Source organism: Parasteatoda tepidariorum, chromosome 5 (assembly GCF_043381705.1).
Source record: "Parasteatoda tepidariorum isolate YZ-2023 chromosome 5, CAS_Ptep_4.0, whole genome shotgun sequence".
Lineage (NCBI taxonomy): Eukaryota > Metazoa > Arthropoda > Arachnida > Araneae > Theridiidae > Parasteatoda > Parasteatoda tepidariorum.
Window position 1 is genome coordinate 59,059,256 of NC_092208.1, and position 18,912 is coordinate 59,078,167.

Sequence of the window (18,912 nt, forward strand, 5' to 3'; positions counted from 1 at the left end):
TTTTAGGAAAAAAGTGTGACTTGATTTGTTGAGTACAATTTTACGTGTTCTCATTTGATTAGCTGATTGGTTAATTGAAGTTTATTAGCACAAGTAGCTGATATGGCTATACTGTCCCAATCACAAAGGTAAAAAAGTTTCATTAAAGTTGTTACTGAAAATATGACCCTGTTCGTGCAGCGAGGATTATACGGTTGGATAGTTTGTCTCGTATTAGGTGGTAGATATCATAATTGAATAAATAGTGAACAAAAAGAAATTTATTCAGTAAATATGCTTTCGATGAAAGAAATATATCTTTGATTTTAACAGGTTGTTTTGGCTATAATTAATGATCAATGGTTATTCAAATATCAGTGTACTGCATACCGTATGTTAAAAAACATAAAGGTAGGAAATACTAGGCAAGTGATTGTTAGGTAATGGCCATTAATCTAAAAAAAAGCAAAAATACAGGGAATATCGGGCTTTTAATCTTTAAAAAAAAGCCATTAGTATCGGGAATATTGAGGAATGGTCCACTAATTCCCTTCGGAGTCAAATTCGGGTCATTTATCTGGATACAAAAAAAATTTTTAAAAATTGAAAAATTGAAATTATTTTTCATAGTTTCATTGTGAATCGTATTTGGCAACTTATGGAAACTATTTCATTTAAATATTTTAAAAACGCAAAAAAGTTGAGACATTTTTTGTACTTCTTAAAAGAAAGTTCAAAACGATATGGTGTTTTGTACATACTTAATTTGGCCCTTGATATCCAGTCATTCTAGGGTAGTGTAATTTTCAATACTACTTATCGATTTATCTGACATAATGAATAAAAAATAAGTAAATATGAAAGTATGTGCAATAAACCTTTTTTGATTAAATAGAATTATNTGGTGATGGCCATGATGGTGATGATGACCATGATGATGATGATGCCCATGGTGATGGTGGTGGTGATGTCCGTGGTGATGATGGTGTCCATGGTGATGATGATGTCCATGATGATGATGGTGACCATGATGGTGATGGTGTCCGTGGTGATGGTGTCCATGATGATGTTGACGTTCCTCTACTCCAGTTTTATCTTCCGCATTGCTGATACTTGCAAATAATACGAGACATGCCACAACAAAAATGATGATGGAGAATTTCTAAGAAAATTAATTATTTTTGAAATTAATTATATATTTTGTACACTGAAACTATAAATATTTCCAATTTTGCAAAACCAAAGTATCTTTTTACAGAACCAAAGTATCTTTTTACAGAACCAAAGTAAGTTTTTTAAGAATCAAAGTATCCAAATCTTTCGTGAAAGACTTGCGGGAAACTACCTATAACTATGTCATTTAAAACTGTCAATCTTATCAATAAACAAAAAAGCAGCAATTTGATTAATTAATTCTGTTTGTCCATAATGATAAAACCTGTTCTATCGTTAACGTCATGGATTATCTATGTTCTATCGTTAGCGTCATCGTTAACGCCTTTTAGGAAAAAAGTGTGACTTGATTTGTTGAGTACAATTTTACGTGTTTTCATTTGATAAGCTGGTTGGTTAATTGAAGTTTATTGGCACAAGTAGCAGATATGGCTATACTGCGCCAATCACTAAGGTAAAAAATTTCATTAAAGTTATTAGTGAAAATTTGACCCTGTTCGTGCAGCGAGGATTATACGGTTGGATAGTTTGTCTCGTTTTAGGTGGTGGATATCATAATTGGATTAATATTGAAGAAACAAATTTTATTCAATAAATATGCTTTTTAATGAAAAATATATAGATTTGATTTTAACAGGTTGTTATGTCTATTATTAATGATCAATGGAGAGATCAACAGAAACATATTAGAATACATAAGGAAAAATATCAGTGTACTACATGCCATATGTTAAAAAACATAAAGGTGGGAAATGTTGGGCAAGTGATTGTTAGGCAGTGGCCATTAATCTTAAAAAAGAAAAAATACGGGGAATACCAGGAATTTAATATTTTTAAAAAAAATAAATAAATAAAGCCATTAGTATTGGGAATACCGAGGAATGGTCCACTAATTCCGTTCGGATTACTTATTTGTCAAATTCGGGTCATTTATCTGGGTACAAAAATTTTTTTTAAAAATTGAAAAATTTAAAATTATTTTCTATAGTTTCATAGTTAATCGTATTTGGCAACTAATGGAAACAATTTGATTTAAATATCTTAAAAACGCAAAAAGTTTGAAGCAATTTTCTAAGCAGTATCTGTACTTTTTAAAAGAAAGTTCAAAACGATATAGGGTTTAGTACATATTTAATTTTGTTCTTGATATCCAGTCATTATAGGGTAGTGTAATTTACAATACTACTCATCGATTTATCTGACATAACGAATAAAAAATAATTAAATTTGAAAGTATGTGCAATAAACCTTTTTTGATTAAATAGAATTATAAGATGAAAAATATCCCTGATGTTTTCGTTAAAATATTTGATGAACTGAATTGCTTATTAAATAAATTTTAAAACAATGACTGACGCCTAACCAATCAGAAAATTCCATTTCGTTTTTCGCTCATCCCTCTTGACCGGTTCTTCTTCCCCATGGGTTCTTCTTAGAATGTTCTAATCATATATTCTTTGGTTCTAATGACAACAGTGATATCCCTCGTGCTTCGAAGTATCTGTATGCCGAATTTCAACGCTTTCAGTCAGATGATTCAGAAGTCCAAAGAATGCACACACTATCAGACATTCATTTATACACAGATTGAATTTTTAAGACCACAGTATTTATCTATTTCCTTTTCCAAAAAAAAGCCGATAACAAATTATTTAAAGTCGGTTATAATATTGAAATTATATTAAATATCGATAAATAGTTAACTGAGCTTTTTTGCAATTTTAATTGCTAGTAAGGTTCCTTAAAAGTTACTAATAATTATAATAAAAAAAACATATTCTTACCATCTTGCAGAAGTTAATTTTATTGCTGAAGACAAGGAACTCCAGATGAAATATGCTATCTAGGAATTTTCCTTCTTGATTTCTTCCATGACAGATTCTGATCTTTTATATAAGGAAGATTACCTAATAACGACATGTATTTCTAAAAAAATGCAACAAAAAATCCATTTTAGTATTATATCATTAAGTAATCGAAACTATGGCCCATGCCAAACCCAAATTACTTAATACGAGAGAAAAAATTCATAATAGACGACAAAACCCATATTAGAAAAAATAAGCATTCAAGCGTATTACGCTTTAGAAAAAGGAAAAAAAAGCATTCATTCATACTAAATATTTTCAAGCGTTCCGTTCATTGATATTTAAATCAATTAATTAATTATTTAGCTAATTGTAGATAAGAATTATGTGCGCAATAGCTATTCCTGACTATAGTGTGATACTAGTTATACTATACTGGCTATAATATGGCACTGTAGCCAGGAGGACATGAAATTAGGACGAAATTTTACATTTTATGATTTAGATCAAAACTGGCTTAAGTTTTTAATAATAATTGATTTCTGTACCAAAATATATTTCGAAATTTTGCATCCGTATCAAAATCAAGACTAAGTTGAAAATAACATAACTCGGATTTCTGATAAGAAACAACTTGTAAAACAACAGATGTAAAGTAAATTATTAGTACAAATTAATAATATAAATTATTAATGATCAAAAGTATTTGTATTGTTCAACTACGTATTTTGATGTTAATACCGACCAGAAAGCACAAGAGACACTTTTTTTCCTTTTCTATTAGAGGAAGAAAAAATAATCGTAAAATACTTTATTAAATAACATAGAATTATTACTTAAAAAATTTTGTTTTCAATAGTAAAAGAAACTTAAATAACGGTAACAATTCAACACATTTTTCTAAAATTGATCGATCAATTCAGCAACTACAAAAAAATTTTGCAAATACCCCCATAGACAAAGCTAACAATAATTATTCAATCTTCTGTAAGAAAAATTATACGTTAAACTTTTAAATAATGAGTTAAAAAATAGTAAAAGTCTTAGGCTTAGTAATTTAAATAATAATATTTTCATCAAAAAGCTTTTAGCTTTCGTTAAGAATTAAAAGTAGCAATGTTCAATTTCCTTGCTTTAACAATTCCTATAAAATTTAGTCACATGTGTGTCTAATACTTAAACAAAACCTGGCACCATTAACTCTAATTACTTAAATAAAATTGTTAACAATATTATTAAAGAAGGTTTTTCTTGGATTATCACTAATAATCAACCGATTTCAGAATTTATTATACGAAATAAAATTATTCCTCATGCGACCTTTGATCTTCAGGATCTCTTCAATAGCATTACCTTTTCTAAACTAAAAAATATTCTTTTTAGTTATTACTATGATTTTAAAAATATCCTTAATTCCAATTTCGATTATTGGGAAATTCTAATTAGTTTTTGTCTTTTTAATAATTATCTTTACAATAGAAAACATGCTTTAATTCAAATTGATGGAATACTTCAAGGATTAAATTTTTTATCTTTCTTAGCTAATTTATTTTTACACCATTATGAAAAATGTATACTCTTATTATTAAATTTGTTTTTATATTTATTGATGATTTTATTATATTTAAATTTCAAGATTATACAATTTCGTTAAATAATATTTACCCTGAGGAATTACTCTTGCTTCGTAATCATAATGATAATATTAATTCTAATTTTTTGGATTTAGATATTAAAAAAGGAGAAAATATCTGCATTGTTGATTTATAATATAAAAGAAATTATTTTAATTTTAAGGCAAGTCAGCTAATAATTGGCATTCTGAAGTTTCTAAAAAATTTATTTAAATACCATTTTTAATCAAATGAATAGAATTAAAAACTGTAGCAATGCTTAATTATCCAAAAATTAAATAGACAAACTCTTTCAAAATTTGATAACAAACAATGAATACCCAACTAAGGTAATTATGTTCTATACAAAATTATTGAGTAAAGTGAATGTTATTATTAGTAATAAATTTACTAAAAACTTTTTTGTTAACCTCATTCATACTCTTCCCAAGTGCAAATTCAATTCGGGAGAACCGATGGCTAAAAATCTGCGCAAACCGAACAAATTATGTATCATTTTTTAAATAAATGTCAATATTCTAAAATCATTAAAATTGTATAATTAAAAATTAATTTCAGGAATTAGAAACATTAAACTATCCAGTATAATATTATCTTGCGCATCCATTTTCGAGCCAATCCTAGGTAACTAACAAATAAAACACGCTTCTAGGGACTAATATAGATGCACGCTTCAGTACTGCAATAATAACGCGCCATAAAAGATCCCTCTATTTACGCTTCTAACCTCTGTTTGCTCTTCTGTTTTCATATTTTGTAATCTGACAAGCTTGTTATGAAAGTATTTTAAACCATTCTTAATGAGTCTGGTACGTGTAAGTTCAATAGAACTCGCTACTCGCGTTATAGATTACGTTTTATGTCTTGTTCTGTATATTTCTTACATTTTATTTTCTGTTTTTTGATTGATATGTTTTGGTATATTTTTTACTTTATATTTTCTATTTTTGTTTCAATTTTTTGAGCGCTCCTCACACTATTGTATTGGTATATTTTACTTTGGATGTATTAATACAGTATTAGAAAACGGATATAATCGTTTTTGCGGATATAATTGTGTAAACTTATGACGAGATTATATCTTTTCATTATTTTGTTTTCCGTCTTCTTAAGAATTTTTTTTTTTTTAAATTATTTTTTTTTAAATATTCGTAAAAATATTTTATTTTAATAATTTTTCTTCATCTCTTTTTATTAAACTTTATTATTTTCCAAGTTTTTTCTATATTTTGACATATTATATTTTAACTATATTTTAACTAGCAACTATATTAACTATATTTTATTTTTAGCAATAAATCAGTACAATAAATCAGTTTACTGTTATTAATTATTTACTTTTCAGTAATTTTTAATTTTTTCTATAGAATAAAAAAAATAGAGCAGCGAAAGTAAGATATTTGTTTCTGCCTTTAAAACTTAATTTCATTTTTTAAAGTAAGTATTTATTATGGGATGTATAGAAGTTGTTAATATAATATAATATATATATATAGAAAGAGAGAGAAAGAGAGAGAGAGAGAAATTGAAAACGATAAAATAAAAATAAAAAATACAGAATTGATTAATATAATAAATACCATTTTTTTATGAAAATTGACGCATGAATTTGTGCATAACTTTGTTTAAGAAAAGGGCATAAAATAAAAATTTAGATTTTTATAGACAGAGAGTAAATTTAAAGGGTGAATTTTATTTTTCAATGTTCCTTGTGACCTGAGAAAAGCTATTTATTTTTCCAATTATTTATTTTCCAATATTTAGCATGTAACGCAGTTAACAGAATTAATTATGCACTTATTAATAAATTATAAACTTTAACATTATTTCCCTACTTATAATTTACGAGGTAATAATAATTAAATGCCATAAAAAAAAATAATACTTATAACTAAAATGGCAATAAATTGAAATGCAGTCAATCAGTTTATAAAATTTCAGTAGATGGCGCTATACCCATATTTCAAAACTTGAAGGAGTTTACTGTTTTCATTGTCCTTTTTTTCGTGCTGCCATCTGCTGGTAATTTTGATAACAATTTGGAATAGTATTAAATAATTTTAATTTAATTTAAATTTAATAGATTGTTGCTTTAGATATTTAAATATTTATAAATTTTTAGAAACTTAAGAATAATAAACAATGCATAACATCAAACATTAAAAAATGAAAAGTTGCATGATTAGTCAACTTAGTACTTGAAGGAAACGATTGATGACCTCTTTTTTTTTCTATTAGTAATTTTTGTAACTTCTTTTATTGTTAAAACCAATGCACACTCGCAATAAATTAGCATACAAATAAATAGATATGATATTTAATTATTTTAATAATTTTTCATGAAATAAAATATAAGTTATGTTATAAATAGGTACAGGCTACACACGGTATAATGGAAATAAATACTAATAGATGGCAGCTCTGTAGTCCAAACCATAATTTACTTTTAAATGAATCTAGGCCTCCATAACATTTAGTGCGATCTACATATTAGTACGCTATGCAATTAGTAAACCCAAAGACTTGTATCGAAAAACATGTATCATTAAGATTTGAAAAACACTGAATTATTATTTTTGTTGTATTCCGTTACTTATTTTAATAATAAAGCATTAACTTATCAAGGAATTTTTTTGTTTCGTTTCGATAACTTCTGCTCTCGGGATAAGACCGGGAACTATATATATATGTATGAGTGTGAAGAATTATATTATAAGCTGAATTTACTTCTGAACAATGCGTTTGTAAAGATACAAAAAATAATAAAATAGAAGAGCACTCGTACTATTCGTGTTGCAAATGTTGTATGATATTTTAGTGATACTGCGGAGGTTTAAACTTTAAATAAAACCTTAGATATGTGATGAATATACATTCAAGAACATGCCTAAAAAAATTGTTGTCCTATTCCTTGACAAAAAGTTTTTTCCCCTGCCTCGTACATTATTTGTGATATGCTACAGTTTTTCATTTTGTGATTGTCAGCAACACTGAAACCTGAACATAATAGAGAAGTGTATTTCAATAGAATAAAAGCAGAAGGATGAAGGGTCTAGATCCAGGAAAGGGAGCGTGACGCATTGAGAGCTAAGGCAAATCACAAAGGAATAAAAACTTCTTTTCAAAAAATGCATCAGCTGGCTGACTGAAATCAGAAAATTGGAGAAAAATGACTTTTGAAATTTTTACAATGAAATGTATAGTGGGAAACACATAAGCTATCAATAAAGAAGAAGAGAGATTTTGATTTTATTGACATCCTCGAAAAAGAATTCGAAAAGAAATGTGGAAACAAGTTAGAAGTTAGCCAGAAAAAAAATGGCTATGGAAAAAAAGAGATTTTTAAGAAACTTTTTTAAATGTATTTGTTTCTAAAAATACTTTTATTTCATTTATTTATTTATTTTAAATCTGTGCTGAAATGTGTGTAACTTAAAATTGCAAATGCAATTTCAACAAAGTACATTCCAGATAATAACTATATCTACGGAAACTTTTCTTAAAAGGAATTGAAGTCGTGAATCCAAATTTAACACTAGTATAGTAGCTTATAGTTGGTACCTACAAAAGTAATTTGAGCACATTCAACTTATAAAGAATAAGCAAATCTATTTGAATAAACAATGATTGTGACCAAAAAATTAATAAAACTTAAGTGCTATACATTACTATTTTATTTTATTTCTTACTTTCTTATTTATTCTTACTTCTTTTCTCATGTTCACGAACAATATTTCATAAAAATCTAAATACCAAATACTTAACATTTTTTTCAATAAAATTAATATTTATAATTATATTTCAAAGAGAAAGTTAAAATCTGTTTTATTTCCAACTACTACCAATCTTATTAAATGTTAGCCTAAAAATGTAAACGTACATAAATATTAGTCAGAATATTGAAGCTTTAAAATAAATGCGTTGTTTCATTTTGTGCCTGCTGCAGGTATGCAGATCTTGTTAGTGAACTAAAATTCTTTATAGAACTATCAGTAAATAAAATATCGTTAAAGTTTTGAAATTGAATTATTGAATTACCATGAATTTCTGTATCATATTAAATAAAGGTTAAAATTAAACAATAAAATTAAATAAAATATTTTTAAAATATTTACGTTTCTAGTAAGCTAAAAAGGCGAGATTGGTTTTATTTTTCCAGACCTGAAAGAAATAAATGTCGCTTCAAAAGAAACTCTTCGGTTTTCGTTCTCGATCAGACTAAATCAATATTAAGTTTACATTATATTATACATCACTTTTATTATTTCATTATTATGCATTACTTTCTCGTTATTATACATTACTTTTTCATTATTATACATTTCTTTTTCATTATTATGCATTATATTTAGTACTATTACTAGTATAATATTATTAATGTTATTCAAACTATTTCGAAAATCTCAATTTTAAGAAAAATATATTTATGAAAAAAAAATCTATACATATATTATTTTATTATTTTCTTCTTTTTAGTTTTGCGTCTGTTTGCGTCAGTAAGTGCTCTCGCAGACACGAAAGAGAGTTGATTAACAAAAAATTGTAATCAAGACTATTATTTGCGCTTTGTTGCGATTAACAAAAATTTTGAATTTATTACAAGAGTTTTTGGAAATTACGAGAATGGAAAATTCTGGAAAAGTATTAAGGAAAGAAAGCATTGTTTAGGTCCTGCCCCCAATTTTAAAAACAAGTTATCCACCAAAAATCATTAACTAAAATTTAATTGTTCACATATTTTTGAAACAAATATTTGAACAATTGAGGAGAAGTTCAATAGGCAAATAAATAAATGAAGAAAATAACTGAAAAAAAAACCTAAACTTCATACAATTTTCATGATTTTATTTTTTTCTCAATTAATTGATGCTCTTTTGTATGCTTATAATATTGGGAGGAAAAAAATTTCGAGCTACGTTAACGTAGTACTCCGTATCGTACTCGCAATTCAAGAAATAATATATTTTAAAATTTTCGGATTATAATTGCATTATAATAAACAATGATATCAAGTAATTTAATTGAAAAACTGTAAATGAACTTCATTAAAATGAAACATCTAAAATTGAAATAAATAAATAAGTAATAATAGGAGTAATTACGGATAGCGACTTTGCAATTCGTTAATTAGCTAAAATTACTTATTACCAAAAATGATCTGAACAAATATTATAAATCTGATTTTTTTAAGAGACCTATTTCAATTCAATTTTACTTAAGTAAATAGTTTAATAATACTTGTAGTGTTTTACTTTTTCTGTCTCCTCTTAAAGTAACTTAATTGGTTTTCAAAATATTCCATAAAGAACTATGAACTAAAATATATATTACAAAATCAAGACTAAGAAAAATTAGAGAAGTAAAAAAAAAAGAGGGGGTTAGAAGGTAGAAACGGTTATTTCTATTCTCTTGAAGTCACAATTAGGACTGGGTTATAAATCGATGCATCGCGAAATATAGATTTAATGCATATATCGGCAGGCCGATACAATGACTTTCGTTTTAGGCGATACATCAGAAATCTGATTTAAGCCGCCGATTGTGTCTTTCGTTTTAGGCGATGCATCAGAAATTTGATTTAAGCTGCCGAGAGTGACTCTCATTTTATGCCATATAAGACAGCGCTCGCGGTTTAACGATTTAACATGTGAGAATCCTTGCCTACGCTAACTCTGTCACCGCGCTGACGAAGACTATTTTGATTTCGTCTAACTGCGGAGCGGTTGATTGCGTCTCTCTACGAAGACGATGTTAGTTTCGTGATGTTGAATAACGAAAAGCAAACTGAATCAGAACTCCCGGTTTCGCGCGAGGATCAGCGTTGAAATAGAACGCTATAGTTTCTTCTGGTACCATTTTTGTCTTTGGAGGTTTATTATTTTCAGCAGGACTTAAATTATTTTGTGATCGTTGTGCACTTTATTTCGTCGGGATTTAACGTTTCTTGTAAATTATTTTCAGTGAAACTTTTGCAACTTTGCGATCGTTTCATTGTGCATTATTTCGTATTTTTCTTCTCTTTTTTGTCTGTCGGGATTTAACGATTCTTGTCAATAATTTTTAGAAGGCCTACTGTTACTTGGCGATCTTTGCGCAATCGCTGTTATCTTAAATTTTCGTACTAAACTCAATCCTTTAATGAAAAGAAAATATGAATAAAAAAAGACTCTTCATTGTTTTTTGTTAATTATTGTTTTTCTTTTTAAGCGATACAATTTAACTTTGTTATAAAAAGTTAGTTTTCTTAAAATTTATTTAATGCGCGTAATTATAATAATTTGATGGAATTTGATTATTTTTAAACAAATAAATCTTCAGTTGTTTTTAATTATAAAACAATTTGGCTATTAGTTGAAACAAATATTTTTTTCAATTGTATAAAAAGTTAAGCAATGTTTTGACGCTTTTTAATAATTTAACAATACTACTTAAAAGTATTTTTTTCTTTTTTAATTTTTCTTAAAATTCTTTCAATACTTGTTTGTTCCATAATTTGTTAGACAGTCAGTATCATTTTTAAACAAATAAATCCTTAGTCGATTTTATCTTCAAAAAAGAAAATAATAATAAATAAAAAACTGAAATTTATTTTTACATTCATTATTAGACTATTAGTTAATGCAACTTTATTATTTTAAATAAATAAATTAAAGGCCTAACAAGGCTTCAGAAACATGGTTTTTTCAACAAATATTTTAAAAAATGTTTTACTATAGTGAACATTTCTTTAGTTTGTGTTTTTACTTTCGTTTTTTTTTCTTTTAATTTTTAAGGCATGTATGTAAAATATTTTGTTAGTTTTATTATTATTTTTAAACCAATAAATCTTGAATCATTTTTAATTTTAAAAAAAAATTAAATAAAGTTTGGGTTTGTTTTTATTTAAGACATTTTGTTTTGAAATAGATTTATTCCTTTAATTTAATTTTGATTAATTTAAAGAATTCTGATAAATAATTTTTGAACATACGCTAAATCGAGATGTCTAACAGACGATGTATCACGTTATAAAATTTTTTACATTACCCAGTCCTACTCACAATAAAACACTATACAAATGCAAAATGAAATGTTATTGAAAAACTGAATAAATGATTTTTCTGATTTCTCCTCCAAGAAACAAAATTACCCCTGATTCAGTATCCTATTTCAGCACCTTATAAATCAGACATTCGATATTAGTAAAATTTATTAAAAATTTTAACTTGTTCAGGACTAGTGAAAGGTTAATTAAGCCTTCCCGAGGCTAACACGCTCCAAGAAAATAAGTACAAAAGAATACGTATGATGCGTACTAATATGAGAGTACCAATTTCCACTGGATTCATGGAGGTTCGTCGCATGTATGATACCGTAAGCCGCAAAGGGAGAATCGCCTGATTACATATAATTAACCCGAGTTAAAAAAAAAAAGAGATATTATTCATATTAATCACCGAAGCGTCGCTACGTATTCATAAACACTTAGAATTCATATAAATAAAATTCATACAAAAATATTTCTTCAGAATAATCATTACTTGGTTGCTTTTTTTACAGTAGCTTCTTTACGTTGTTGTTTTATCTATATCAAATTCAGTGCTGCACGACTTTGTCCTAATAGTTCTGCAATAACAATGGTAAAAAAAGGGTGTTCTTTGGAAAAATCAATACCTAAGATATTTTTTGACAAAAAGCTTTGTAAAGTTATTATTAATGATACCTAGAAACTCCCCAATTCCTCCGTACGCTTTCCTTTTTTGAGGAAAATAAGTTAATTTGAGGAGAAGTTTTTTTAAATAGGCAAGTGAGGCATTGTTTCCAATGTATTTTTACGTGTATACATTATACATTAAGAGCATACATAAGTACTTAATTCAGCTTAAGCAATAACATTCGGTGTGTTTCAGGTTGATTTACTATAAAGAAAAATAAAGAAAGAACATGGGTGTTAATTTTTCCTAAAAATAGTCCAATTTCACAAAAATATGGCATTTTTTTAAATCTTTATTATTTATTTATTTATTAAACAATAAATGAATTTTTTTTTTAAATAGATACAGACCCAAACTTAAATTATCATTTACATTAAACTTACATTGCCATAATCAAACCTTATCATTTTCTTTCAAATGCTAAATTGGTGTGTGAGTTTCCCAGCATTTTTATTTGAGTTATTTTTTCCGAGATTGGATGAAATAATACAGGAACACTTTAGGAACATTTCAGTTGGGTTCCTTCAGCTTTAGCCTAAACACACACCTGCCACCAACGACGCAGCGGAAAAAATCAATAAATACGTTAAAAAAGAATCCAGAATATTCCAGAAGACAGGATAGGCATTCTAAAATATTCCATTGAAAATCGATCCGTGACGCCTTTACCCTGAACCAATCAGGAACTTCTATCTAGAAATCTAGAAACTCCACCTTTCTATGACCTTTACAACTAGCTTTACTACTACCTTTACAACTCATGTCCTACAGAAACGTCTCCCCCAGGTCCCTTTTACCTTCTCAAGCTTAGTATTTTATTATCTCATTCTGTATTGAAAAAGTCAAATAACATTTCAGTTATTTCCCCAAATATTTTCTTGATATAGATAGAGAGACATTTTTAAGTTTATTTTGAATTGTTTTTATTTGCAGTATATATTAATAATTATTTCCAATATTAACGGTGGGGGAAGCAGAAGCTATATCGTTGCATGCTCCATAAGTAACATTAAAAATGATTATTTATATACATCTGAAAATGAGCAAAATATACACAACTAAACATAATTAAACAACGTATAATTGATTCCATTAGCATATTTACTTTAACAATTTTAATGGCTATTTAAAAAAAATCTAAATTGCTGCAAAGTTTTCATATGAAAAAACATTAAAAAAATATCTACTATATTATTTTCTTGGTATAGAATTTAAATGATTTTGCTAACTCACTTTAACTAACTAGTAACATAATCTAGGAGTGTTTTCCATTTATTATATTTAAGTTTTTTTTCTTTCTTGTAATTATTTTCTTAAAAAATCCGTGCAATTTTAAATAATACCCTTTAAAACAACAGTAAAAATTAAACACATTCTTGGACCAGTTAATTTGTTATGAATGCACTACTGGCCATTAAAATTATCACACCAGGAAGGTATGCAAATTACAGAATGATATTTATGGCACATACATTACAGTTGGAAGAAAAATTGATTAAATTTTCAGGATATTTTGATGTATAGATCCTGAGAAATGAGTGCTCAGAGCATTCTAGTGAAAAAAGAAATATGTGCAATAATTTCAAAAGGGAAAAAATGTACAAATGAAGGGATTTTTCTTTAATGACCTATGTCACTAGTTTTAATAAGACTGCATCCATCGATAATCACTTGTGTGTTAATTAACTTAAGCTAATTAACTGATTAACGAGGACCATCCATCGATGTCAGTGAGTTCGCATCACGTCCTCAGGTCTCCATTGAAGGGATATAATTATCGACTATGTCAACCTTCATCTATCAAAAGATACCTCAAGATAGAAATAAGTTACCATGTCTTACATACTATCCACAAATCTGAAACAAGAAGATGTATATTTTGAACTAAGTACAAAATGTATTCTTTATGCTCAAAACACTAAACTACATTTAAACATTTCATATTAAATGTATAAATTTGAAATGCGTTTTTCTCGAAAATGTATTCATCGAACAGGGGGAAAACATAATTACCCAGTTACTCAATCAAGGTGGAATTTTATTTGTTACTTTGAAATAACTTTTTTTCAAAATTTCTCAGGGTATGATTACTTAATTGATCATATTTAGTTAATAACTTAATGATAAATTTTCTTCTAAAAATTTCTCATAAAAATCCCCTTTTATCTCATTTATTATTTAGGGTAAACCAACTAGTGAAGGAACACTTCATATATATTGATTAAAAATAAGAATTTGAAAGTTTTTCTTTAGATTGATTGGTAACAATAGCTTACTGCCAAACAATAGGAAGTCATCTAGTAATATTTTGGATTATCTGGTCAAATAGACTTCTCTGGAAAAATTTTGGAATTTGTTATTATCTTTGCAACACCTTGTTTCTTTGAAAAAATTATTAGGTGAGTGTTTGTATTTATATGTTTGAAGTGGAATTAATTGTATGCAATAGTTTTATTTTTCTCACTGTGAAAAGGAGAATTCAAAATATAGTTATTGAAGTTACGTTTTATTTTTTTAAAGCATCATAGCATAATAAAGTACTGAGATAAGGGGGTGTTTATTCACTGGATCACCAAACGATCTAAAACCAGTGAAGGAACAAGTGTTTCTTTGCGGAGTTTTTTTCTAAGTTTATGAAAATAGAAGATAAACTTTAATTTTCTTGTACCTTTAGTGATGTTCCGCATCAAGAGTATGCTAAAAATACGAAAAACAACTTCTTACCAGAGAGGAAACAGGCATGTTCCTTTACTGGGCATAGATTTTCCAGTGAATGAACAGTATGTGTTGACACTTTAATTTTCAATTCATGATTACAGAAAAAAGTTAACATTTTCCAAGTATTTATATGTTATAATTTCAAGAATAGGCTTGTTTTTAAATATTTGTATGGCTAATAAAATCATAAAGAGCATNGTATTTATATGTTATAATTTCAAGAATAATATTTGTTTTTAAATAATATTAATAATATTTGTTTTGGTTTTTAAATATTTGTATGGCTAATAAATTCATAAAGAGCATTAAAAAATAATTAAAATTTAGTGTTCCTTTACTGGGTGTTCATTCACCGGTAAGTGCTGTTCCTTCACTTGGTCTTCTTACTACTTGCTATTTGAACCTCCAAAACTTTAAAACAATATTATGTAAGTTCTCTACAATTTTTTTACATAATTGCAATTAGTAACAAATATGTTGACACTGTCATTTAACTAAAATTATGAATTTTGAAATTAATACGATTTTTTAAAAGGCAAGCGAAGCTTAAGTGTTCCTTCACTGGTTAGTTTACTCTATATCTCATCTATTATTTATACCCCTTTTATTTATATCTCATTCTCAGGCTAATTGATATCAGATTTCAAAATCGGTTTTCTATTTTTAAATGATCTGTCATTAGATTTGGTCATGAAAGGTATTTGAAGATGATCATGAGCTAGTTTTTCTATATGCAAAAGCTTCCATTTAAATTATTAAATATTTATTGAAATCGCCTCGGATCCTAATAATTGAAGGAAAATATAAATAAAACAAAGTAAACTGAAAAATAAATTAAAATTATGTTTAAAATATACTCCTTAAAATATGTATAGTAAAAACTTACAAAATATTTCGTTCTGAGTTTTTAGTGAAGGAAATCACAGTAAAAGGTATACCTACAGGGATGGACAAAATTATGGAAACTCTTCTATTCTATCATATTTTTTGATTTTTCTCAAATACTGAGAGAATTTTATAAGTTTAGAAGTATTTAGGTTATGTAATTTCTCATATTTATTAATGAAGTTTAAAACTTTTAGAGGTTTGAAGATTAATTATTAAATTGGGTACCCTAAATTTATCCCATCCACAGTAACGACTTAATGACACAAATAAAATTTTTTACTATTAATTTTTAAAAAAAATTTTAAAAACTATTTGGAATGAAGTTTTACCTTCTAATTTAAATAATATGATTCAGTATTCAGAGCTTTACATTAGTATTTTAAAGAAACATATATAAAGAAAAGCTTAAAAAGTGTCGTAAAGAAAACCCACTTTACCTTACATTGAAAGATTATTTATTTCCCTTTGTTTCTCTTTAACCATTTTTATTTTTTTCCCTTTAGATGTATCAGCATACAAAATAGAAAAGAAATCAATGCTCCTTAAAAAAACACAAAAAGTAATAATTTTTAAAAGAGTTATCTTGCTAAGCTACATATCGTGATTGTACGAGACCTTGTACTGCGCGGGGAAAAAACATCCAAGATAACTTTTGATTTAATGAACGAATTAACACTTACTATGAGTCAATCTTAAAGGTGCGAGAGGGAAACTCCAAATTAGATTGTGCTGGTGATATTTAAAATTTTCGATATCAGACGCGAAAACGTTCTCTCTCTATGAATAAACACACCTTTTTTTCGACAGTTTATAATTTCTGACCACCAAAATATAGAGGGGTAGCCGCAACCGGGAAAATATGGTGCCAACAACTTAGTCAGGAAATTGGTCGACAGTTTGGACCCCTTTATGTCGATTTTATTTTTTAAGGATTTCGCCCTATCTCGAGAACTTTTTAAGCGAATTGGAAATTTTTGTAATACAATTTTAAAATTCGCTTTCCATAGATAATTCCAAAAATCACACCAGCTTATCCATTGATAATTCCATAAATAAATGATTTTTAATAACTGTTTATTTATATTTTATTTAATAATGATAGAAAAAATTTTAAATTGCAAGGTATACAATAGTTTACGTAATATACTATTGTGCATGCAAATTATACGTACATACAATTTTTTACTTAATTTTGAAGACCGTAATTTTAAATTGAGAATTACAAAACTTGTGCGAAATAGAACGAATAATTCCTGAGAAATCTTTAAATCCTGAGAAACCATCAAAAGATGATAGGTGCGATATGTAGGTGTGTTATCAGAGGTACTTTTCCCGATTTTTAATGTTTCCTTTCTTTCTTTTCTTCTTAATATAAAGCTTTTCATGCTTTAAGAGAGGATTTCCCCAGTATAGTATATTAACATGGAATCATATCTCGTGATTTGATTAAAAAAAGAAAACGTTTAGATAAAAAATTTTATTTTGTTTAAATACATTATCGTCAGATAAAAAGAACACCAAATGATAAAACCATTTCACCGGAACTCTCTAATTCGACACAATAACAGTGATGAAAGGCATGCGAGTGACACAGCTTCGGAGATAAGAAAATAGTAACTGCGCACAAATAGTTTCTTAATGAGTTTCAGTTTGTGTTCGTTTTTCCAATATTTAGTTCGTAATTCTAACGGTGAGTTTAAGGAAATCGAAAGAGGTGGGTGTGAGAGGTTTAGCGAGTTTTATCGAGGCTCATCCGGAACTCACTAAACACCATAGACTTCATGATTGTACAGTAGGGAACCGATTATCCGGAACGATCGGGACCATCGCTATTCCGGATAACTGATTTTTCCGGTTTTCTGAATCGCTACAAAAATCCGTTTTTTTTATTGTGAAACCCAATTTTAAAAAAAAGCTGGAAATAATCTTAAAAAGAAGAAAAAAAGATTAAGTAATACACTAATGATTATTTCCAAAATGATGGTAACGTAAACATCTTTTAAAAAAGAAAGAAAAATTCTAAAATCTTACAAGGAAAAAAAATGTTTTTTTTTTAAAAAAAATGGCGGGAAAATTTACCGAATTTCGTTTCCGTTTTTTGGTTTTCCGGTTTTCTGATTTCCGGATAACGGGTTCTATACTACGGTGGTTATTGATGGAAATAATCTAATTCATTTTTTGTATTCCTTTTATAAGATTAATTGTGCTTACGGAGGTGATTACAACAAGTAAATAAAGTTTTTGAATTTTTCCTTTAAACCTTTAAAAATATTGTTTTTAACATATTTTTATATCGGATTGAATGATAAATAAAAAAAACTGGTGGCAAAGTTATAGGTTATAAAATGAAGTTTATTCAAAATAAAGCATAGTAATCTGTAACCTTTCTTTTATACTTAAATATTTAACTTTTAAAATATAACTTTTTCTGACTTAAAATGTTTTCAATAATTTTTCAAAAAATTAGTACTGTGTAAAGGATATATTCTTAACACTAGAAAGACTGAAACTCAGTATGTACCTATATTGCCCAAAAGAAGTCAAAATGACTGGATTGTAAAAGAATAAATAATGCGTAAAGAAATTTGTTGAAAATTAATTTTTAATATTTTTTATATTATTTATAGTTATATAACAAGTTAATTATTAATATTAACAATATAAAAATTATATATTGTACAAAATTATCAGAAATTGTGTCACTAAGTACATCATTGTTTTTCTAATTGAAATTAAAAGTAGCCAAAATGACTTCCTTAGGCAATCAAGTGTTAAAGTTTTTTAGAAGTTATCAAATTTTATGATTTTTGAAAGAATAAAATGTCCATTGAATAAAGTCTATTGAAATGATTTAAAAATTATTGTTCCAAGTCTTAAAAATAAGGCGATTTTTAATCGAAAAAGTTTGTAAACACCTTCCTGGTGTTTCGATACATTTCGAAACTTGTTATTGGTGAAAAATTCAGTATGTAGTAGTATGTTATTCACATTAAATAAGGCATGAAGAAAATTAAGCAT